The sequence below is a fragment of the Labeo rohita genome, chromosome 10 (assembly GCF_022985175.1).
Source record: "Labeo rohita strain BAU-BD-2019 chromosome 10, IGBB_LRoh.1.0, whole genome shotgun sequence".
NCBI classification, from domain to species: domain Eukaryota; kingdom Metazoa; phylum Chordata; class Actinopteri; order Cypriniformes; family Cyprinidae; genus Labeo; species Labeo rohita.
Genome location: NC_066878.1, coordinates 7,183,141 through 7,207,390, shown reverse-complemented (window position 1 = coordinate 7,207,390; position 24,250 = coordinate 7,183,141). Strand labels below are relative to the sequence as shown.

Sequence of the window (24,250 nt, the reverse complement as noted above, 5' to 3'; positions counted from 1 at the left end):
TTATCTTTTGATTCACTGCAGTAGTCATGGTGCTGTTCAAGTCACTGACTACTTAATCTTCAGGTCAGCCACTAAATTATAAAATGAAATGCTAATACCAGTGGGTATAACCTTAGAAATTCAATATTCCCTCTGATATGAGCTAAGGTAGAAGTTTATGTAAGTAATGCTCAAGAGCATGTCTGCTACAGCTGTAATATAATAATGCTTCTCTTAGGGACTCACCTTGTATCGTGCTGTCTAGATTTTATAGGCTGTCTGCTGTGCACGAGGAGATTAGAGCAACGCGACACACGGAGAGGCAACAATGAGAAAATATGAGTAGTTATTTTCAGATTCTCATTTTCTCTGTCCTCTACATTAAAAAAAGAAAGTCACATTTTAGCTGAGAGGACAGAATTGCTGTTTAAAGCTGACTTTAAATTCTCAGACTGTAGTTGATTTTGAAAACATAAATACATGAACAACATTTCCAGAACTGCTCTGAAGTTTCTTCATGAGCATTTTACTGTTTCTTTTGAGAGAAACTATTGTCATATCATATACACACAGAAATGTAAAGGACAGCAACCTGTCAAAATAAAATGTTGGTTTAATTTGAAGCTATGTATTACTATTGTTTAGTAGAATTACGTAATACTACTACTACTACTACTTCTACTATTATTATTACTAAAATTTTTAAAACTTTATTTTGTTAAGGAATAATTACAAAATATTTTTTGTTTTAATTTTAATAGGAAGTTTGTTTGCCAAAAAACAGTTCAATTTTAATTAAATTAATATTTTCTGCTTTCATTTGATAACCAGAAAAATTTAAATATTGTAAAATTAAACCTGAATAAATAAAGTTGTTTTTATACATTCAAATATTTAGACACGCTTAAACAGAATTTGGTAACAATAAAAAAGAAGGTTAGAAAAAATAAAACATTTCTTAGGGCCCTAAACATGTAATTTTTGTTAAAATATTTAATGAACTGATGTTAAATTGTATAAGTTTCATAATTTGAATTAATTAGGCTTGCTTTTTGATTAATAAAATGTAATTTAACCATTCAAAAAAGAGTCCAGAAAAAATTAAAATGGGAAAAAAATGGATTCCAGAAAAATTGGAATTTGGAAAAAAATAAATTGAAATTTGGGAAAAAATTAAACGGATTTCATAGTGGCCTACTTATCCATATGACTTACAAAAGGAGATGTTAGGCAGAGTGATGTGTCATTCGGTTACTTTTTCATATAGTTAATTAAATGGTGAATAAGAGAGTTTCTCTGTCTGTCATCTCATTTTGTGTGCCAAATATATCTATTTGTATAAATTAATTGTATAATAATTGTAATTACATAATATGATTTTCAAAAGCTGAATTACCTTTATTTATTTGTTAGAATATGTATGACTCAATATTTTTACTAATTGCAAAAGCTGAATAACAAAGTCTGCTGATTAATCAGTGAAATAATTGACGATTAGTCGATTAATCGGTCTAACAATCGTTAGATTAATTGGCTAGTTTATCAAAATAATTGTTTGTTGCAGCCTGATGTATGCACTTTTTTGGACTTAAAAATCTCAACACCCATTCACTCCAATTGTAAAGCTTGGGAGAGCCAAAACACTCACACCTAGGATGGCTTGAGTAACAAAAATAAATCACGCTTTCCCACATGATGGAGAGATTTTTATATTTAATCATTATTTATATATATTTTTATTTCCGGTTTTCCTATCTTTTTACTTCACAACTGGATGGTTATTAGTTCGTCTTTTGTACTTCGGATACCTCAGATACCGTGTTTCTCTAGTGGCCCCACCTGAACCACAGATCTCGACCAGGTACATCACAGCTGTCCGCGAAACATTAGTTTGCTGTTTCGTTTTGTTTTTTCCTCTCTAATGTCTTTGTTCAAAGACTACCTGGAGCTGTTCTTTTGATGGGTAAAAAATAACCCGCTGTATTCTTGAAGGCAGCATTCCAAAGGTGCTGGAATGCAGCTCATTAGCTGTAGCTAGAGAGACGTTTGAAACTATGATTGCTGTTGATTACTGTGGTGGGCTGTGTAGAGTGATATTAAGATGTGAGAGAGGATCTGAAAATCATTTCATGCGGAATATATTCATAAAGGAGCGCTCAGATATGCAGCCAGTCCATAACATCTCATTGCCTGCTCATCAAATTCAGTATTGTTGGGACAATGTCTTGTTATGGCTCTCGGCAAGCCGTATACATCAGGATTTAGTCGAGTGCCTTATTTCAGTTGCCTTTTCTCTCTGCAGTCTTTATTCTGGTACGGTTATTGCAAATAAGCTTAAGGAACTGCAAGCTCAGCCCGTGCTTCTATTAGAAATGATGAAGATATTTCTCAGGGGAGGTTCGGAGGGAACATAGATCAGTGCTCATTGGTCCGTACGTGGTTTTCGACAATAGACAAGCCCCCGTTGCGGCATCAATAATCCTACGCCATACAGTGGGACTGCACTTAGTTTAAAATAAAATCTAAATTAGGAAATCCCAGCAGCAATACTAAAAACGATTCACTCCATGGCCTGTTTGTACACTCTCTATTGAGCTTTAAAATCACTCGCTTATTTTATCTTTCCCACCAGATGGTGAGATTTCCGATTATTTATTTTTATTTTATTCCTTTTTCCACTAGTTTTCTCATCTTTTTGCTTTGCAGCTGAGTAGTGTGAGTAGCTTTATAATGTGCGAATTTGTATGCGCAGGTATTATAAGAGATTTCATTTCATGTTTACCTTAGTATGCATGAGTTGTTTACTTTGGTTTCATCTCGTTTAAAATTGCATTTATCGTTTTGCGTGATTTGTAGTCTGTTCCAGTAAAACTGTGATTTTAAAATTAAAATAACAATTATGGATCAGCCCTCTACAGTAAACTGACCTCATTGTTTATGTCTGGCTGGAGCTCTGAGACTGATGCATAAATATTATGGTGATGCCAATCTATAAAGATTGATTTGGTGAGTGTGGGGCTCGGGGAAGGCAAAGTTATACATTCAAGGGAGCATTTGGGAAGCCCGCATTTAAATGCATGACTTTTCAGACTATTTTTTATGGGAAATGAAATAGATTTCCTTCCAAACTTTTATTGGGTCATATCGAGACTCTGCTTAAATGCCTCACGCAAATAAATAGAAAGCGACAAAGAGTTCTCCCTCTTGCGAATGGTATTTACGGAAGGTGGTGTTGAACAATTTGTGAAGTCGTTCAAAGGTGACGTATGTTTGATTGATTTTTGTCCGTCCTTGGATAGAGATGTGCGATTAGCACCAGGAATAACATGTATCCTCTAGTTAAATTTGATCTCTCTGAGTGATTTTAATCAGGAAATGCAATGTTGGTAGGTTTACGTAGAGATTAAAAGGGGAGGCTTGGGTAGAAACAGGCGAGTGCAGCTTTTCTCGTGTGCGCTGACAACCAGGTGCGAGTGGTAAGTCTCCTTTGCCAGCATGACTCTTCAGACAAGACAAGTCAAGGAAAAACAGCACCCACGTATAACCAAGCCATGTTTTCCGACACCTTAACTCAGTCACGTAGGAGTGAGGGAGCGCCTGGTAGACACGCTTTGTTTAGTAACATCCTGCGTGAGCCTTGCTTATCTCGCAATTCTGTATTTGTATCCCTTTTCAAAGAGTCACATATGTTCATGCTATGTCATGATAAATAACAAGCTCCTATGGATTTGAGCCACAAACTTGTTTGCTGCTGTCCAAGGGATGGAAGACGTATGATGAGAAACTTGTCGCAGTGTGGCTGTGCTGCAGGATGCTGGTTTCTGAGGGAGAGAACAAAATAAGTTCCCCTGGGCTGACTTGTATTCCCCCAAACAGGAAGAACCTCAGTGGAAATCTTCAATAGAATAATAAAAAGAAGTGTGAAGGTTTCGAAAGCCAACCGAAAGTTTCTTTTTGAATGGTCTGATATCTCAGAATAACTATTTTCTCAGAATAACCAGTCTTGCTGTTGATGAAGAGATGCCTACACTCTTAAAAAATTATGTTTTTTTTATTGGCATCCATGGTTCCTTGAAGAACTTTTGAAAGCGTCATGAAATGAGAAACCAAAATTCCCTTGATCTTTTGACATATAAGAGATCATTGTACTATATGTGACCCTGGACCACAAAACCAGTCATAAGTAATACGGGTATATTTGTAGCAATAGCCAACAATCATCATGTTCCATTAAGATATTTTTAAAATAATTTGTTACCCTGCTGCCTTAAAATTTTAAGTTCAGTCAACTAAAATAAGTTTAGTCAACTTGAAATGTCTGCAGATGGGTAAGTAACCCAGCTACCTTAAAATTTTAAGTTGATTCAACTCAAATATCTAAGTTATCACATAGTATAATTTAACATTTCAAGTTGAATAAACTTTTTTTGAGTTGACTGAACTTAAAATTTTAAGGCAACCAGGTTACAAATTATATTAAGTTGACTCAACAAATTGTTTTTTACAGTGTAGGACCACGGTTCAACTTAAATCTAACAACTCATCTGTAATATGGTTTGTAATAAATAACAACATGTAAAACAAGAAGGGTTCGGCTAATATATGTTTCTGTTGATGGATGCACATTCTGGCTTCCCAGTACATTACAATAACAGTGATGAGAGGAAGAAAAAAAAAAATGTGGACAAACCATTCTTATTCAACGTGAATGCTGTATGCCGGAATATGAGCAGTCATTTATTCCGTCATGGTGCTGATCAGTGAACATTATGACAGTGCACGTTGAAAACTGTGATTAAACTAAACTTATTTAAGCCTTGCCAGTTTAAACATTTAAAAGCCAGAGGACACAAGCTCATTTGTGTGCGCTCATCTGGAGAGCGCAAAACCACACCTCAGAACGCGCACAAATATTAAGCTCTCTCTGAAGAAGGGCCAGTGCCAAGTGGGGCATTCACGGGCCATGCCCCTCCCAAATGAATTACTCCCCTTCCCCCTTTCCATCCTCTCCCCTCCTTGCTGAACGTGATCGATTTCGAAAGCGAAAGTGAAACCGATAAAGTGCACGCTTTTGCGGGCATCAGCAGCTGCACACAATCACGGATTGCCCGCTTCCCACCTAAAACATGTTTTGTGTCCCCCCCCAGTGCATTCTCTTAAACAAAACTTTCTTAACATTAATCATACGGCAACAAGGAAATCACTCGCTGCCCTTGATAGAATAGCTTTTGTAACTTTAATAAAGATTCATCTTTAATTTATGCAGTACAATTTGCAGTGCTATTTTACATTTGATTACTTTATTCAATTTTTGTACCTAAAAACTAATAGACCTACCTAAAAAAAACCCCTGAAAATCATTATTTTATTTGTGTCTTTACTCTATTGTATTTATTTTTGCTGTTGCTTGTAGTTACATAGATAATTCTTATTTTCTTTATTTTTTTATTATAGTTTTCCCCTAAACATAGCACATACCGAACCGTACCGAAATTTTTGACTTTAAAACTGCGATACAAACCAAACCGTAAGTTAAACCGTTCCACCCTTGTTTCCTACCGTAAATATATCAAAACTTAATTTTTGATCAGTAATATGTATTGCCAAGAAGTTTATTTGGACAACTTTAAAGGCAACTTTTTTTTTTCTTCAGTATTTTGATTTAATACCCTCAGATTCCAGATTTTCAAACAGTTGTATCTCAGCCAAATATCGTCCTATCCTGACAAACCATACATCAATGGAACGCTTATTTGTTCAGCTATTTATTCATTTAAAAAATTGATCCTTATGACTGGTTTTGTGGTACAATGTCACATGTAAGTTACATCCTGTAAGTTTCAGAACTTAACACTTTGTCGTTAGGCTAAAAATAATTCATATTGAAGCCAAACTGCCAAAACGACAGGTTTTGGAATGTTCTATTCTGATGTAATATTGTGGATAAGCTCCGCCTCTGCAGAAGAAGATCAATGCGTGATTCGGCGTCACTGCCTGTTTAGTCCCACCCACCGATTCACCACCGATGTGTTGACGAGAGAGCTGAACGTGCAGGTCTACACAGAAACAAACGAGAAAAATGGCTCTTAAGGCAATAAGACGCTTTGCAGTGTCAAGTTGTGGAAAAACACAACTTTGTATTGCCTTCATTCTGATCCCAACATTAGGAAAGAGTGAATGAACTTTATTTTTAATGAAGATCCAGACCACATCAGTAAGAACTTGGTCCTTTGTTCACTTCATTTTACTGTGCATTCGATTACAAACAAGTCATAATTCAATGCGGGATTTTCAAAAAGATTGAAACTAAAAGACGATGTTGTGGCGACTATATTGGATTTGACAGTAATGTTGCAACACAGGTGTGAGTGGCTGTTTTCATTACGTGGTGACTATAGCTTTCTTTTATTGCAGATTGTTTGATATCTAATGAGCATTTATGGTTTTTTAACCTAAATCACAGCAGCGTCCAGCGACAGAAAATAGCTTTTTACTTCTAAATTATGATGTTTTTGGATGTAAAAATCAGAACAGTACAAAATAAAAAACAAAGGCAGTTCATGACCTTTTTAACATTCCATTGCACAGAGGTTTCTTATTTTTTTAGTGGAAAAAGGTTTTTTTAGATTATTAAAATGTTTTTCAATCTAAGAGGGAAAAAGTGGTTCTTTTAAGAACTGTTCTTTTGGGGAACAGAAAGTTCTTCCAAGGCATCACTGAGCTTTTATTTTAAAGAGTGGCATTGCTATTTTTGATGGTTCTATTAGTAGATAGTTCACCCAAAAATCCATTTGTTATTATAATTCCTTATGTTATTTGAAACTTGTATGACTTACTTTCTTTCGTGAAACACAATTTATTGGTTTTGCCAGTTACAGTTTTTGGGTGATCTATGTCTTTTATCTAACCATCTAATTTTTTGTTTTTCTTTGAGTTGCGCTAGTTTGCTTGGAGAGATTTGAAAATGGTAATCAAGATGTCATGGTTTTGAAATAGTTATTTTCTACAAAGCCTCCACAGTCAGTGTAAACAAAAGCTCCTTAGGGCAAGACAATGCAGTAGAGAAGACACCAATTTCTTTCTCTGCATAAGGAGAAACGCTTAATACAATATTTTCACAGCTGATCTGGCTAATACTTATGCAAATTAACTTATTTTTGTTTCATTTAGATTAATAAATCAGAGTTGTTCACTCAATTTTTATCACAGGTTTGTGATGCAGTCAGTCACTTGGAGGACATAGCATACCTTGCCGTAGGCACACAGAAACAGGCATGCTGTCAATAATCAATTAGCCTGCCAGCACCTCCGCATGAGCGCCTGAAGGAGTCGGCTCAAAGTATTCACCTTCTCTCTCATTCACGAGTCGGTAATTTCAGCCTTGCTGTTTTCTTTTATTAGATAAAGGCCACAGGCTGTTGTGCTCTGTGTTTAATCTAAGAGAAAAGTTTGTGGAGAATAGTGCCATTCTGGGTTTACCTGTTTTTAAGTTTATAGTTGTTGACATTTACCGCAAGACCAATAAGGATAAAATTAATAATGTGAAACATTATGGGACCTGTAAGTAATAGGCCTGTTCAGTGTCCTTTCTCCAGCCTTAAGATTGGAAGAATTCTGTGAATCCTGAACTTGCCAGTTGCCTTTTTTTTGTTTGTTTTTTGAAGCTTTGGAACAAGAGTTCCAATGGACGTTGAACATGTAAATTCATTTATTTATTTTAACATTTTCTTTATTTTAACCTGAATGTTTTCATTTTTTCTTATTTTAAAAAGTGTTCAAGTCGTGGAATTTTCTATAGTGAACTGTTCCATTTATGTATTTATTTCTTGAAACTGCTCTTTGTGATCTCCATTGACAGCATCCGTGACAACTTCATATGTGACGCAGGACCACAAAACCAGTCATAATGGTCTTTTTTTTTTTTAAATTGATATTTATACATCATCTAAAAGCTGAATAAATAAGCTTTGTATTGTAGCTTTGTTTGTGTTAATATTTGGCCGAGATACATCTGTTTGAAAATCTGGAATCTGAGGGTGCCAAAAAAAATAAATAAATAAATAAATAAAAATACTGAGAAAATTGCCTTTAAAGTTGTCCAAATGAAGTTCTTAGCAATGCATATTACTAATCAAAAATTAAGCTTTGATATATTTAAGGTAGGAAATTTGCAAAATATTATCATGGAACATGATCTTTACTTAATATCCTAATGAATTTCAGCATAAAAGCAAAATCGATAATTTTGACCCATACACTGTAAATTCTAATTAGTAAACCTTACTTAAAAAAAGCATGCAAACCGATTGCCTTGAAAAAAGCAAGTAAAGTGAAATAAGAACAGTATTTTGTACTTACAAAGGTTTATTTAGTGTTGTAAACTTACACGCAAGTTCTGGTAACTCAGAGTCATTTAGTTGTATTTACTTGAATAGAAATCTAATTTACTTGCTAAAACCATGCAAACCGATTGCCTTAAATAAATCAAGTAAGCGTTACTCTGGTGCTAGAGTAATGCTTACTTGGTTTATGTAAAGCTATCGGTTTGCATGGTTTTAGCAATACATTAGATTTCTGTTCAAGTAAATGCAACTAAGCACTTAAATTACTAACTATTAATTTAAGTAGTAATAGTAGTAATTTAACTAATCTAGTAACTTAAGTGCTTCAAAAATCCATTACAAATTAATTAAAACAATGTTCCATTCATATGACACATAAATTTAAGGCAGTGACAATTCAAAGTTAAAGGTAATGTATTACACAAACCAACAACAATCTGATACAATACAAACCAACAACAATCTGATTTAGGGTATGCTTAGTGTAAGAAGTGGAGGTAGCAGTAGGAGGATGAGTTTAAGTATGGCACTGGGTAGGCTGCACATGTTGCCAATGGATTATATAATTAAAGTTCAAAAAGTCACTTTAGTTTCAGGGTTTTGTTTTGTCCCAAGTAAAGCACCACACTTTGAATGAATCTCCAAGTGTTTTTCATGGTATTAGGTCAATCCAAATGTAGCAGTAATCCAAATGTACCAAATGACATTCCAGAAGCAAACAGTTGATGTAGATTCTACAGACTGTTCTTTGTAGTGTACCCTGAACAATGATGGCAGAAGACACAGGGTCAAGGCAGAGAAGATTTGGAGAAATACATCATCTTCAATGGTGGTCAGCAATCCAACACATATTAGTGTCCAGACTGCATCAACATCAGACACCTGCATAAAAGACAAACAAATAAAATATTAAGTAGGGCAATGTGATGGTTATTTGTCAGTGTTATCTGTCCTGCCCGGTTCACCAAAAATTTTAATTTGTTATCATTTACTCACCCATGACTTTTTTTCATTTTGGAATGACATGAGGGAGATTAAATAGCATAGTTTTCTTTTTTGGGTGAACGAGGTATATAATCAACAATAATCTTATAGAAGTATCTCAGTAATATAAGAGCAAATACACATTACATTTTCCCACAATTAAGTGTTTGTTTAAGGTGTATTTTTTATTTTTTTTTAGAACTTACAAAGCGGGTTAGTAGTAGAAGTATCTGGAACAGGAAGCCCCGAGATGGGTGTGCAGTGCTGTCAAATCTGGGTTCTAGAAGGAAAAAAAAAAAGGAAAAAATTTTTTTAAGACATTCAAGTGTTACAGTACAAATGTTTTTGTCAAAGTGTCAATAAAGAGGTCATTAACCGTTTATTTTAAAAATTTTGAAAACAACGTAGCAACATACATTTTAGGGGTTGTAGGGTGTGAAGTGTCCTCTTAAATCTGCAAAAAAAAAAAAAAAAAAAGTGGTTAGAGGTATACTGCATATGCAAGACTTTTTTTAAAATGAAATTGTAAATAGTGTAGCGCAGTGATTACTTAGTAAAAAAAAAAACTGCTGTACTGCTGTGTATTAGCTTGAAATATCTTACCTTCCAATGTACTGAGGCCTGTGCTGATGAGACCGCTGTTCAGAGAAGGCAGTTGCCACAAACACTTCCTAAATATGACAAATAAAAGTAAGTTATACTAGTGTTGTGGCTTCTAGATTACAGATACATTCATACCTTGATAGTTGCATGTTTTAGAAGGGTTACATTAAGAAAGAAAAAAAGAAGAAAGAAAGAAAGTGTCCACATTTCTATACATATCTATAAAATCAATTCAAAAGCAGCATTTCCTCTGTATTACTGTAGAAATAACAATTACTGTGAGACAAAGAGCTCATTTAATTTAAACCACAAAGGTTTAATCATGCAATGGCAATAACTGTGACATATTAAAACATATATGATGATAAAATTGTAAATTAAAAAAATTAACTTAAAATCAGCATGAGTTTGCTGCATCAACTCTGGGCAAAACAGAAAACTAACTACAAAGTTTTACATTTGTGACAGTAAAAAAGCATCTAGTGTAAACAGAATCACTTGTCTTTTGTCTACTTTACATGCAGCCCATGCACAAAATAGGGCTAAGTCAGTTAAAATTAGCAGCAGACAGAAAGACACATTTACACACAATTATTTTTTTGATAACTTACCTTAGTGTCTTTGTCCAGAGGTAAAAATGCAAGCAGTCTCTGCTTCTTTTCCCAGTTTCAGCAAATTCTTCCCCAATTAGCTGGAGCCAACCCATGTGAGCACAAATTCAAAACATTGCTTGTTGGGCATGCTCTAACTGTCCTAATTTCTTCTTCTGTGGTTTTGTTGCATATTAGCAACACATTAGCGCACTGCTGCCTCTCACTGGTGTATTCATGTCATTGGTTTTGTTGTGACTACTTGAATATTTTAAGTAAGCCTTACTCAAAGCAGCAAGTAAACTGTTTTTTTCGCCTTGAAATTAGCTGTAACTTGATAAAACCTAGTAAGTAGAGCAACTAAGTAAAGATAACTAATTATATACAAGTAAGGTACACTATTGGATTTTACAGTGTACAATGTATTTTTGGATATTGCTACAAATATCCAGGGCCCAGGGACAGACATTCTTCTATTGTTAGCACATTTGTCAACTTTTACAAACTGAGGTATTTTACAAAGTGTTTTTGGAGTCAATTTTAGTCAATTTCCTAGTCAATTGACTGTCACAGCTGCTGCTGATAGAGTTGTAATGTGTGTTATTTTCTGGATTATTATAATCATCAAGCGGAGACTGCAAACTTGTTCCTAAACACTGGTTCCCCCTTGCCATTGGTCGATAAACAGAAAGCCACGTCCCAAACTCACACCATTGGTTGAGTCGATGTTGCTGTTGTTGGGCAGTTTGGAATGCTCAAATAAACAAGTGTTTTTAAAGCAACAAAGAGCAGCTACACTTTTCTGTCAATATATAAATAGCTTGCTTAAAGTTGTTTTTCTTTTGAAGATGGAATGGCAAAGTATTTTATCAATTTTTTTTGTCCATGTATTTTTCTTACCCATATAATTTCTTATGTTTGATGTATGTGTGTTGATCAATGTTTGCGTGTGAATAAAAGCCTAAATGAAGTCTCTTGTTGAAGCACTTTTGGGTAAATGGATTTTCAGTGAAGGGGCAAGAATATAGGTTTCATTAAAAATATCATGACCTGTGTTTTGAAGATGAATGAAAGTCTTTGGGTTTGGACTTTGGAACGTCATGAGGGCGAGTAACGCTTAATTGAATAAATTCAAGTTTTTGACCTTCATTGAAAGTAGAGAATGGACAGGAACTAATAAAGAAACAGGACTCTGAAAAGACAAAGTTGAACTTGAACTCGCAATGTGTCGGAGCAGGTGTGCTATCCAATGTGTCACAACTCTGACGTGGCCTTAAACTTTTCTGTCAACCTCTTTCTTTACAATTTAGAAGCTATAGTCTATAGGACTGCACCTCAGTGTTTGGAGTAGCAGTGTCATATCGTCCGCTGGGGTAAGGTGAGTTTATTTTAGAAGTTCAGGACAATGCCTGGAATGATAGTAAGGTCATGGGAAAGACTATATGCCCTTATCTTGTTTAAAGTATTTTGTGCTGGTTGCACAAGGTACTTCATACATGTATATACAAAATAAGTGCATTCATAATGCACGTTGTGCAGTTTTGCTCCAGTATTTCCAAAATAACTTTATTTCTGAAATAAATTGTTGCCTATCGGTGACGTTGCTGTAAATAGCATAGAGAAAAATTAGCTGACTATGAATGCATGAGACATTAGCTGTCCAAATTTTTTGCTATACTGACAAAAGACAGGAATAGAAACAGCTCACTTGATGGCTGTCCGCATTGCACAATGTCCCTCTTGCGTTTGTTTGGAAGGTCATTTCTATAAAGCAGCTTGCCGGCTTTGTATATTGTCCCTTTTCAGTGTGAAGGATAAACCGAAGAGAATTTGGAGGGCTTACGGCACGGGTGGACACTCATTAACATTCCTCCGGCATAATATTGAGAGCAGTTTCACCATTCTTGTGTAATAGAAAGTCGTTATCTCGCACTGGGGTTTGTTTGGCCATCCATTCACAAATTAGCTGCCAAACACATAGTAAACTTCATATCAATCTAGATGGCCATTAGAGAATGAATGACCATTGGGTTATAGGTGAAGCAATAATTCTCCTTAAAGACTCTGCACCTGATCAGGAATACAAATCAGCAGGCTTTTGGATCGTGATATGGAAATCGTAAGGAAAAAGGTTAGTTACTCTCTTTTTAGTCCTCAGCGTAGTCCTGGTGGACACAGTAAATTTACTTTCAGTTATGACAAGTTCCAAGTATGTCAGGGAAAACCTGAGAATGTGTGAAAGCTTATTTTAAAGTTTGGTGATGAACTGATGGAATTTTGACTTGGAGATGATGAAGCGGAAGGACTCAAAGCATGATGGTTTTTCCACAGGACAGCGCCGAAGCCGCTTTTACAGCTTGTTTGAATACGTTTAGACTCAACTCAAGCTTCCTGCCAGTAAACAAGTCCTTGGGGTTCTTTAGGTTTAGAATGCTTCAACAGTTTTTCACAACTGGTGAATAAAAGACTCCTTTAACAATAAATTAATGTCCAGAGATTTGTTAGATTTTCTATGCAAAGGGGAACTTATACACTGACAAGTGCACTCAGAATAGATACAGCAGTATGTATTATTCTTCAAACAGAAAGAAGAAAACCAGCAAGCAATTTAGAACTAGATTTGCAGTTATTTTAGTTTGTTGTTTAAGCTGAAAGAAAAAAAAAAGAATATTTGATAAATTCTTTCTCCAGCCTTATGATTGGAAGAATTCTGTGAATTCTGAACTTGTCAGTTGCTATTTTTTATATATATATATATATATATTTGTCAATTAACTCTTAATATGTAATTTTATTTTTTTTTGTTTTTAGCTTTACTTATGGAAGCCTGTTTCCGCAACTGAATAAAACAGAAGTAATTGTGACTTTTTATCTCACAATTTTGACTTTTTTTCTAACAATTGTGAGTTAACATCTTACAATTCTGACTTTCCTCAGAATTTCTTAATACAAACTCACAATTCTGACATTTTTCTCAGAATTAAGAGATATGAACTTTTTTCTTATCTCACAATTCTTACTTTATAACTTGGAATTGTGAGCTTGTTTCACAAATCTGAGAAAAAAAGTCAGAATTGCAAGTTTGTATCATGCAATCGTGACTTTTTTTCACAATTCTGACTTCATTTCTTAGAATTGCAAGTTATTATTTTGCAATTCTTTTTGTCACAATTCTGAGGAAAAAGAGTCAGAATTGTGAGTTTGTATCATGCAATTCTGAGAAAAAAAGTCAGAACTATGAGATGTAAACTCGAAATTGCAAGGAAAAAGTCAGAATTGTGAATTATTTATATGTATATATTTTTTTTTTGTCAATAAGAGATTGCTTTTTTTATTTAATTATTCTTACTTTATAACTTGGAATTGTGAGTTTTTGAGTTTGTATCACGCAATTGTTACTTGTTTCTCACAGTTCTGACTTCATTTCTCAGAATTGCGAGTTATCTTGTAATTCTGAGTTTTTTTTTCTCGCAATAGCAAATTTATATCCAGCAATGGTGAGAAAAAAAAGTCAGAACTGCGAGTTTATAAAAAGTTAAAGTTTATATCTTGAAATTCTTACTTTATAACTCGCAATTGTGAGTTTTTGTCACAATTCTGGGGAAAAAAAGTCAGAATTGCAAGTTTATATCACGCAGTACACTGTAAATTTTTTGTTGAATCAACTTAAAATAATTTGTTACCTGGCTGCCTTAAAATTTTAAGTTCAGTCAACTCCAGAAAAGTTTATTTAACTTGAAATGTTAAGTTATGCTAAGTATCTAAGTTGTTACTTAGTACAACTTAACATTTCAAGTTGACTAAACTTATTTGAGTTGACTGAACTTAAAATTTTAAGCCAGGAGGGTAACAAATTATTTTAAGCTGACTCAACAAATTGTGTTTTTTGTTTTTAACAGTGTACTGAGAAAAACAGTCAGAACTACAAGTTTATATCTACAAATTCGCAATTCTGTTGTTTTTTTTTCTCAGAATTGTGACACAAACTCAATTGCTTGACAAAAGTTTATATCTTGCAATATTTAGCAGTTATGAGTTTTTGTCACAGTTCTGAGGAAAAGAGTCAGAATTGTGAGTTTTTATCATGCATTTCTGAGAAAAAAGCCAGAAATATGAGATGTAAGCTCAAAATTGTGAGGAAAAAGTCAGAATTGTGAGATAAAAAGTTGCAATTACCCTTTTTAAGATTTTTTATTCAGTGGCAGAAACGGTTTCCAGATAAATCCCAGGTCTCAAAGGCACAATGGCATCTTAATTGCTATGGGAAATGCTAATGGTTCTCCAGGTATTATAGACCTCTTTGATGGAATCTATCAGTAGTGAAGTCATGTTAAGGCTTGAAATTCTCAGTTTTTGTGGTTTTATGAACACCAGGACGGTCCCTTCAAAAACAATTAGCCTCTAATTGCTTTGACGGTTTGTGCTCATTAAGTTGTAATTTACAGGAGATGTTGCTCTGCAGTGTCACCTGTAGTGTAACGATTACAATTCAGCCTAAACAGCGAAAGCCACTCGGTCACTGGGCCCTGACTTATAATCATTTAGCAATTTTCCTTGCCTTTATTTGATGAACGAGTCACATTTAACCTTGTCCTCGGTTTTCAGACGAATGCTTTAAAGACATAGCGGCGTGTTTATTAAGCCGTAGTGAAATGTTGGTTTGCCCTTCGATCAGTTCATTAAGTAAACTATTTAGTCTTGACATCCACTCGACCGGCTTTTGTGTTGCCGTGTCACAACAAAGAGAGATGATCATTAATTAATAAGAAGAAACCTCACAGTTCCAGAGTGGCTGCTTGAATTTCAACACATCCAGGCATCCAGCAAGCAGGACAGGTGAGACAGACTGCAGGATAATCACTCATTCTGACAGTTGAGGATTCGTGCTGACGTGAGAGATTAAAGGTCTGCCTGCCAGACACCCACCATCCCCCCACCCCCACCTCTTCCAGCTCACCCTAAATTAGCGTTGCAAATGGGCGAGCGGAGTTTGTCTGCGGCGGGAGGTGGCGGTTTTAATCCGGTTAGGAGACACGCACAGGCGGACTGTAATCTAATCGGAGCTTTTCTTCAAGAATACACTCTTGTCCTCTTCACTGTATCACTCCTCAAAAAGAAATTTGACTGCATATCTCATGAAACTTTCGAAAATGCGGCAAAACTTTGAACCTTGTATATACCGTGACTGCGGTCAACACTAAACCCACAGGGACAAGAATATGTACATGCATTATGGCGTAAAGCACATTTCCAGCCCACTATGCTGTGATTAGTTTATTCTGAGTATACCGACACATTATAATCACTGTGATTATGTCTCTCTGGCCTTTTATTCATAAAGCATCAGCTGCTGAGAGTAATGGCTTTACATAAGCTGCCTCTTTACTAGCTCGTATGTGACCTTTGGATGTTGACATTTCGATGACGATGCTCTCTCTCAACCCACAGTCATCTGAAAGTATAACAAATGTAATTTGCTGTTCTTCTTTGCTGGATATATGGAAGATGTTTGCAGCATCCAAAGTAAAAATGTACAAAACTAAATGACGTCATATATACATTTAAAAAAAAAAAAACTATTTCATCTATATAATTATAATATATTTGCATATACAGACAATTTGAGCTATATTTATATTTAAATGTAAATATTATCATATTTGGTATACACAGACCAAAGTGTGTACGATAGATAGATAGAATGTAATTATATATAAAAAAATATTAAAAAATCATTGTAATTATATATATATATATATATATATATATATATGCATATATAATAAAAAAGGTAATCGTGAGTTTTTATTTAACAGTTCTGACCTTTTTTTTTTTCTTTCACAATTGCAAATCTGATTTTTTAAATTGCAACTTTGTATCTTGCAATTCTGACTTATTTTTTCACAATTGTGAGATATAATTGCAAGTTATAATGTCCAGTTCTGACGAGGTAAAAAGATTTTTATTCTCTCAGAATTGCAAGTTTATATCTTACAATTCTGACTTTTCCTAAAGTTTAAAGTTTAAATCTTGCAGACTTTTTAACTCGCAATTGCAGGTTATCTCACAATTCTGAAGAAAAGTCAGAATTGCAAGATAAAACGTCGCAATTACCTTTTTTTGAATTTTTTATTTAGTGGCAGATATGGGCTTCCATACAAAATAACCATCATACAAAAGGAAAAAACAAACAAACTAGTATATATTAGGGCTGTCAGTCGATTAAAATTTTTTTAATTATAATTAATTACATGATGTTTTGAGCAATTAATTGAATTAATCGCAAAATAAATTTTTATTAAAATACCCACAAAACATTATTTAAAGCTAACTTTGTGTTAAATGAGAAAGTGTCAAGTAGACATTACAAATTGTAGCTTGTAACACACAAACATTTTGGCTCCAATGGCCTAATATAAACTATGGAACAGAGAAGAATATAATATGAGAAACATCTTAGTATTTTTTGTTCATAAGATAAAAGTGATTGGTAACCAAAAAAGCTTTGTTACCAGCAGTCTTCAAAAAACCTTCTTCCATATTCTACAAAAGAAATGTTTGAAACGACATGAGGGTGAGTAATTGATGACAGAATTTTTATTTTTTTTGTAATGTTTTTATTTTTCGTCTTCTTTTTTAATGAAATGATACTCTAAATAAGAAACTACATCTGCCAGCAGGTGGCAGTAAATGTCTTTAGGAGTCATTCATTTATTCATTCGATTTGTTCAAAATGCGAATTGATTCAGAAACTAAACACTGCTGTGTTGCTCGGAGATGCACAACAATTCTGCTGTGGCTTCAAAGGTATAATGTTTTCTGCAAAATTGAGCAAAAACACACAATATTGTGTTTAAAATATAACACGATATCAACTTCATATTTACTGAACTGTTGTATAAAATCACATTTAAGCTTGTGATAGATTGGGACAAAATCATCCACTTGTCGTGTCATATTGCTCTTGCTGCCCGTGATACCGTGTGATATGTGATTAAATGTGAGTTAAAACATATAGGGGCATTTTTTTTGCACCAATATCTTAACTTTTAGGGCATAACTGCATTTGTGGAGTTGTTGCCCTGCATCATATTTGTCAACCGTCAGCTATATGAAATATAAGATGATGTACAGGTCGGGGGGCAGGGCCAGTGCGTTAACTGCGTTAAAAAATTTTAATTGTGTTATTTTTTCATAACTAATTAACACGTTAAACTGACACCCCTAATACATATATTATACACACACAAACAATTTGAGCTATATTTGTATGTAAATATAATATTAAATATTTCATTTTACATTTTAATTAGTTAAAATAATCAAATATTTATTTTATTGCAGATTATTGTAATTACCAAACAAAAAAAAATTAATAGTGTTAGTTAACAATAACAACATCTATCTATGGACTAAAAAAGATATTAAATTATTGTCAGTTTAATTATACATAACTGATGAACCCATGTGAAGTAACCTCACCTTGCCCAATTTCTCTGCCTGTTCGAGGGCACTCCAGGGGAGTGTTATGCATGTATATGTGTATGAGTGTATGTGTGTGTGTGAGGCATTGAGACCAGAAAACACTGCTGCGAGGAGGTGACTGCATTACTGCGATAACAGGTGTATTGCTGATGGCAAAGCTGATCTAGAAATACAGTGGAGATATGACAGCCTGCGTGAGTGTGTGTGGCAGAATAGACGCTTGATATTTGAGAGCAACAGCAGGGATTCTGAATTTCAATACAAGAGCATTGACTTTCCCTCAAGACCCCAGGTGTAGGGTAAAATGATTCCAAGCTGGCATTAGATTAATATTCAGCAGCGGTGCTTTGTTTGTGCAATAAATGTTTGCATGGCAGCAAACAAAGAAAACGCATTAAATAGAAGTAAACAACAGAATAGCTATCGTCATTGCACCGTCAATGATACTGCTTTGACACGCATCCACAGTGTCACATTTTTGTGCTCTACTGAGCCGCAATATATGAAAGACAAAAGAAGTTTGCATTTCTGTTGTCCTCAGGAGATTTTTAAATTGACATTCTCATCTCACATTATTAACAGCCAAATAGCCTTACAAGTACATTAGAAGTAACTCACAGCATTTTGAAATAATATAGGCTTTTCCCAAGGTTTTCTTAGTTGGAAAATTTAGAAGTGTATTGAAAAACTGTAGTTCACCTTAGTTAAATTAAATACAGAACACTAGGTGTTTAAGTATGTTTGCTTCTAGCCTGCTTGAAACTGTATATGCTTCTAACTGTAAAATCTATATGAAGAGTTCAGATGCAAAGATTTGTTCTTTTAAATGAACATTTTTATCAGGCTCCTATATTTAGGTTTAGTCATTTCACTTTAATGGCAAAGAAAAGATTATTAGTCAGTTATTGAATGCCTTATTTTCAAAAACGTCCAATGATATTTTTATTGGAGCCAGATAAAAACCTCATTTGAAAAAGAAATCTCAGACAGCCTTAGAAGTTTTTGTATCTGATGTCTTCATATATTGAATAATATGTTAATTTTTTTTTTTTTTAAATCCTTCTTTCCTGTAAAAGGGCAGCCCAGAAAGAAGCTATAAGAGTTTACTTTGAATTAAATGGCAGATATAGTTCATTGTGTATCCTTGGATACTGCAAGACGTTTAATGGTAAACGGGTCTAAAATACACAAAGACTCGGTTGGTCATTCAAACAGATAAGGTAATCTACAATTTGACACTGGCATCTTTCTTAGTTCATCGTCTGTGAACGATGCAGGCTGGGCAAAAAATTGCAATTCATCCTCTCTGTCGAAATCTTCAGACATGTTTATGTATGTACAGTGTGTGTTGTCTTCTGCTTGTAACAGTTCATCTGCTTCTTCTCATAACATTATGGTTGAACCACTGATGTCACATGGACTATTTAGGGCCCGGGCACCGGTGCTGCTGTTTTTTCTTCTCCAAAATGAATTGGATTTTTGAGGGCCTAAACATGCTCGAAAACTCGTGAAACTTTGCACACATGCCAAAAGTGGTGAAAATTTACATCTGATATGGGTTTCAGAAGTGGGTGTAGCAAAATGGCTTGATAGCGCCACCTATAAAATTTCAAGGAAGTGCCCTCGAGCTATGTTTTGCTTACATGTATGAAATTCGGTAGACACATGTAACACACCAATCCCTACAAAAAAGGCCCCCTGTATGAAGTCCTGTTGAAACCCAACAGGAAGTCTGTTATTTAGAATTTTCTTGTCAAGTGCCGTTTTTGCCTTTTGTAGGTGTTGTGTTTAAACGAACTCCTCCTAGAGATTTAATGAGATCAGCACCAAATTTGGGCAGTCTAGGCTAAAGCCCTTTGTGATGTTAAATTGTGAAGATCTTGAGTTTTCGTTGAAGGATGTGTCCGTGACGGCCAGACAAACTTTGATGTTTCACCATGAAACATGAAGTTGTTATATTTCAGGCTTACAATGTCCGATCTGCACCAAAATTCACGTTTGCTAAGAAGTGATATGTTTTATGCTGTAACAAACTCCTCCAAAAGATTTAATGACATCAGCATTATATTTGGTCAGTGTAATAAAGGCCTTTGTGATGTTAAATTGCGAAGATCTTGAGTTTTCGTTAAAGTAGCCGTGGCGGCTTGACAAACTTTGATGTTTCGCCGTGGCAAATGAAGTTGTTGTAACTCAGCCATATAAAGTCCGTTCTGCCCCGAACTTTACATGTTCGATAAGAGTCGTGGCCTGAACACATATAAAGGCCAAAATTCTGTTAGAATCACAGCACCACCTGCTGGAAACAGGAAACTTGTTTTACACTAACTTAAACATGTCATCTGCACCAATCTGCACAAAATTTCACATGTTTGGTAAGAGTCCTGGCCTGAGGACATCTACATGCCAATATTTAATTATAGTCATAGCTAGTCATAATGCCACCAGCTGGCAGCAGGATGTTTGGCACATATAAATGACTGATATATTCCTCCTATATTTACCACTTTAAATGGATATTACCCATCGTTCGCTGTTTTCCTAAAGCCGCCAGGTGGTGGGGAGCCCGGGTGCGAGGGCCCTTTCAATGCTGTTTACAGCTTTAATTTATTGATGTTTTTAACATTTTTCTGGGCCTTAAACTTGTCAGTTGCATTGCTGTTTATGCAGGGTAAGAAAGCTGTTCCAAAAATGAACAAAGGTCTTACAGATTTGCAACGACATGAGGGTGAGTAATTAATGGTGAACTATTGCTAGACCTCTTAAAAAAATTTCAATGTTTGTTATACAATTTAACATACCTAATTTTACTGGTAAATGCAACTTGTCCCTGTCAAGTCCTACACTTGAAGAGACTTTGTATATGCTAGACTAGCAGAAGAATAAGTCTCAAAAAATAAGCCTCATCAACATGCACAGACACATCAAAGGGATGAGAAGAGTTTTGTCATTCACTCGTCCTTGTGTTGTTCCAAACCCGTTCGACTTTCTTTCTTTAGTGGAAAACAATAGGAGAATTTCTGAAAATGTAGTTGCTGTTTTTCCATGCAGTTACTGAATGAAGCCTTCAGTTTTTAAAAGGATTGTAAAAGCGCCGTTAGTAGTCCATATGTCTTGTGCGCTGTAGTCTTCAGAAGCCAATAACTTTGTGTGAGAAACAGACCGAAGTTCAGTCATTGATATTTTTTTTTGCTATTAAATGTTTTGGGACACTTTGTGTGGAGGCGAGAGTCTGTAAGGGTTTATTTTTGTTTAATATATAATATTTAGACAGCTTACCGAGACAGAGACTGATGGAATCAGTTCTCTGGAGACTTTGTCTTTCCTGTTTTCATATTCTTCAGGAGTAGACAGATAAAATGAAGACAAGAACATCCTCTGTGACTTAAACTCGTGAAATGCATCTTGTCTGAATATACACCCCTGTCTGACCTTAGAGGTCCACTGACAGAAAGCATATTTTTGCTATCTATCTTGCCCTCAGACTCAACAAAAGAAAAAAAAAAATCTGTAGTATCATGCATTTGAACTGTGCTAAGATATGTCATGTAAGGTGACCATTATCAGGAGATTAAAGGAATTTTTGAGATTAAATACAACTTAAGTTCTGTCTACAGCATCTGTGACATGCTGTCGATTACCACGGATAATAATTGTCACTCAGTTTAAAAAACATAAAATGTGTGAAGCAGTGCAGGAATCATTTACTGTATGTTATCATACAGTACCACAGTTAATTTGATGATAAATATACTTTTTTTCCATATAGTGGAGGGCTGTGCATGATTCCAGATGAGAAATAAGTGTCTTATGTAGCGAAACAATCAATAATAGTCTTCATTAGCTATGCGATGCACAGAGTCACACACGGATAGTTCTTCATCTGTGTATTTTGGTTCCAAAAACTCATTTTCTCATTTTCTCCTCCAACTTCTAAATTGTCCAATGTCATCGTTTTACCCTTTTTTTTGTAAAGGGCGTTTGACTTTCTTTGCACGTTCGCTTTGTAAACACTGGGTCGGTACTTCCGACTACATCACGGGTGGATGATTACATAATGCGTGAGGTCAACCCAGTGCAAGATGAGCATTTGTGGTTAAAAAGTATATATATTTTTATTTTTTTATTTGTGAATGACCAATCGTTTCACTATATAAGATTATTATTCCTCGGCTGGAATTGTGTAGAGCCCTTTGAAGCTGCATTGAAACTGCAATTTGGACCTGCAACCCATGGGCTCCTGGAAATCCTGGAATGTTTTCCTCAAAAACCTCAATTTCTTTTCCACTGAAGAAAGAAAAACAAGAACATCTTGGATGGCATGTGGGTAAGTACGTTATCAGGAAATTTTAATTCTGGAACTAATCCTTTTAACGCTGACATTATCCTAGGTATACTGTATATTTTAATCATAGCCAAGATGTTCATGTAATGAGCTTTTACCTCATGCTAGATTTGATTTCTTCATCTTGAGAAAGTGATGTGTTGGCCATCAGGAGAGTTCTCCAGTTTAATGACCAGAATAGCTCTAAGATCTTTAGGTTACAGCAACTTAATTGGCTTACTTCTTTGTGCAGTGTAGATCGGATATCATCGTGTAGGAGAGTAACTAGAGAAACTTGTACTCCTTTGACACAGCAGATGCTGAACTAATTCACTCAGTTGTTGTAGATGAGCTGTAATATTCTCTAAACGCTTAAAAGATGGTTTTCCATATTTCTCACCTAATGAAAAATACAACATTCTTCTGAGGATCAGCAGGGCCCCTGTGGAGAGAGTATGTGGTTCATATATCAGAAGAATTTTCATGGACACACACAAATCACTTAATCAAGAAGGCCATGACACCACATACATTTTATACAATAATGTTCAAAAGGTTGGGGTTGGTTTGTTACTATTTGCGATCCTGGACTACAAAACCAGTCTAAGTAGCATGGGTGTGTTTAGTAGCCAACAATACATTGTATAGGTCAAAATGATCAATTTTTCGAATTGGGATATTAAGTAAAGATCATGTTCCATAAAGATATTTTGTACATTTCCTACCGTAAATATATCAAACCTTAATTTTTGTTTGGTAATTGGTAAACTTAATTTGGATAACTTTTATTTTGATTTATTTATTTTTTATTTTTTTGCACTGTCAGATTCCATATTTTCAAATAGTATCTCGGCCAAATATTGTCCTATCCAAACAAACCATACATCAACGGAAAGCTTATTTATTCAGCTTTACTCAGTTTTGTGGTCCAGGGTGAAGGATCGGACGATCCTCAAATGCAAACTGTGTGTTTTGCCTTGAGAGCAACCATACATTTGTGTTGTGTTTAGCTTTCTTTTTATATATTTTTAATTTATTCTTCATGAATTTATTCATGTATAATCATTTCATCATTTTATTATTCCATTTAATCATATAATCATTTATAATAATCAGTAATAGTCATTTATATATTCATTTTATTGATTCATTTATTGATTAGTCATTTATATTATATTATAGTTGCTTTTTTTTATATATATTTTAGTATATATTCCATTGTTGTTTAGTCTTATGGCTGTGTAGTTTCAAGGGCTGTTTGTCTTCATAAATAAGAGATACAAGGGAATGTTTATAGAAACTCAAGGTTTATGGGGTGGTGTTGTGAAGCAGTTTGGTTTAACAATACTTGTTGGGTTTGAGTTCTTCAGACGAAGTCTGAGCATTGAAACATACGCAACTAAGACTATTCAATAAACTCTGATCCTTTTTACCATCCTTACTTCGTCTCCTGCTTCTGTAGAAGACTGTTTATAGTGTTTTGGGTAGTTTGGGTACCAGGCAAGACCTCGGTTAACAGGGTTTGGGTGTTAGACTACTCTGCTGACGAGTTGTTCTGTTACCGGACAAACTGATATTTTCTGACGGGATCTGGCGTCCGGGGCTGGATCTTAATTGTCTAGGCATGGAGACAGCGATCTAACAAGGGTAACTTTGTGTTTATGTTGAATTAAGGTGAGATATGTTAAGGTTAGGACCAGGTTTGGTGGTTTGGTTAGGTTTAAGGATGGGTTAAGGGGTAGAGGTAGGGGATGACAGTGTAATTACAGAAATTAGTGACACTTTTAACTACATGCAGGTATTTTTTTTTTTTACATTTCAATGTAAAAGCATGTATGTACACAATAAGTACATTGTATCTGTTGATTTATTTTAATTTATGTACATAGTAAAGATACTCAAAGGAATAGTTTACTCCAAAATGAAAATTCTGTCATTAATTACTC

The 24,250-nt window shown here is 34.8% G+C and overlaps 1 protein-coding gene and 1 long non-coding RNA gene across 2 annotated transcripts in view; one reads left to right on the top strand and one right to left on the bottom strand.

The window, feature by feature from the left end:
* ntm (neurotrimin) overlaps nt 1-24,250 on the top strand; it is a 398,170-nt gene that overhangs the window by 9,302 nt on the left and 364,618 nt on the right. The window lies entirely within an intron of this gene.
* Nucleotides 8,502-10,615, bottom strand: LOC127171791 (uncharacterized). Its single transcript, XR_007828564.1, has 5 exons — nt 10,520-10,615; nt 9,909-9,976; nt 9,722-9,759; nt 9,512-9,585; nt 8,502-9,203 (listed from the first exon to the last, which is right to left on the bottom strand). It is a non-coding gene; the product is annotated as an uncharacterized LOC127171791 (long non-coding RNA).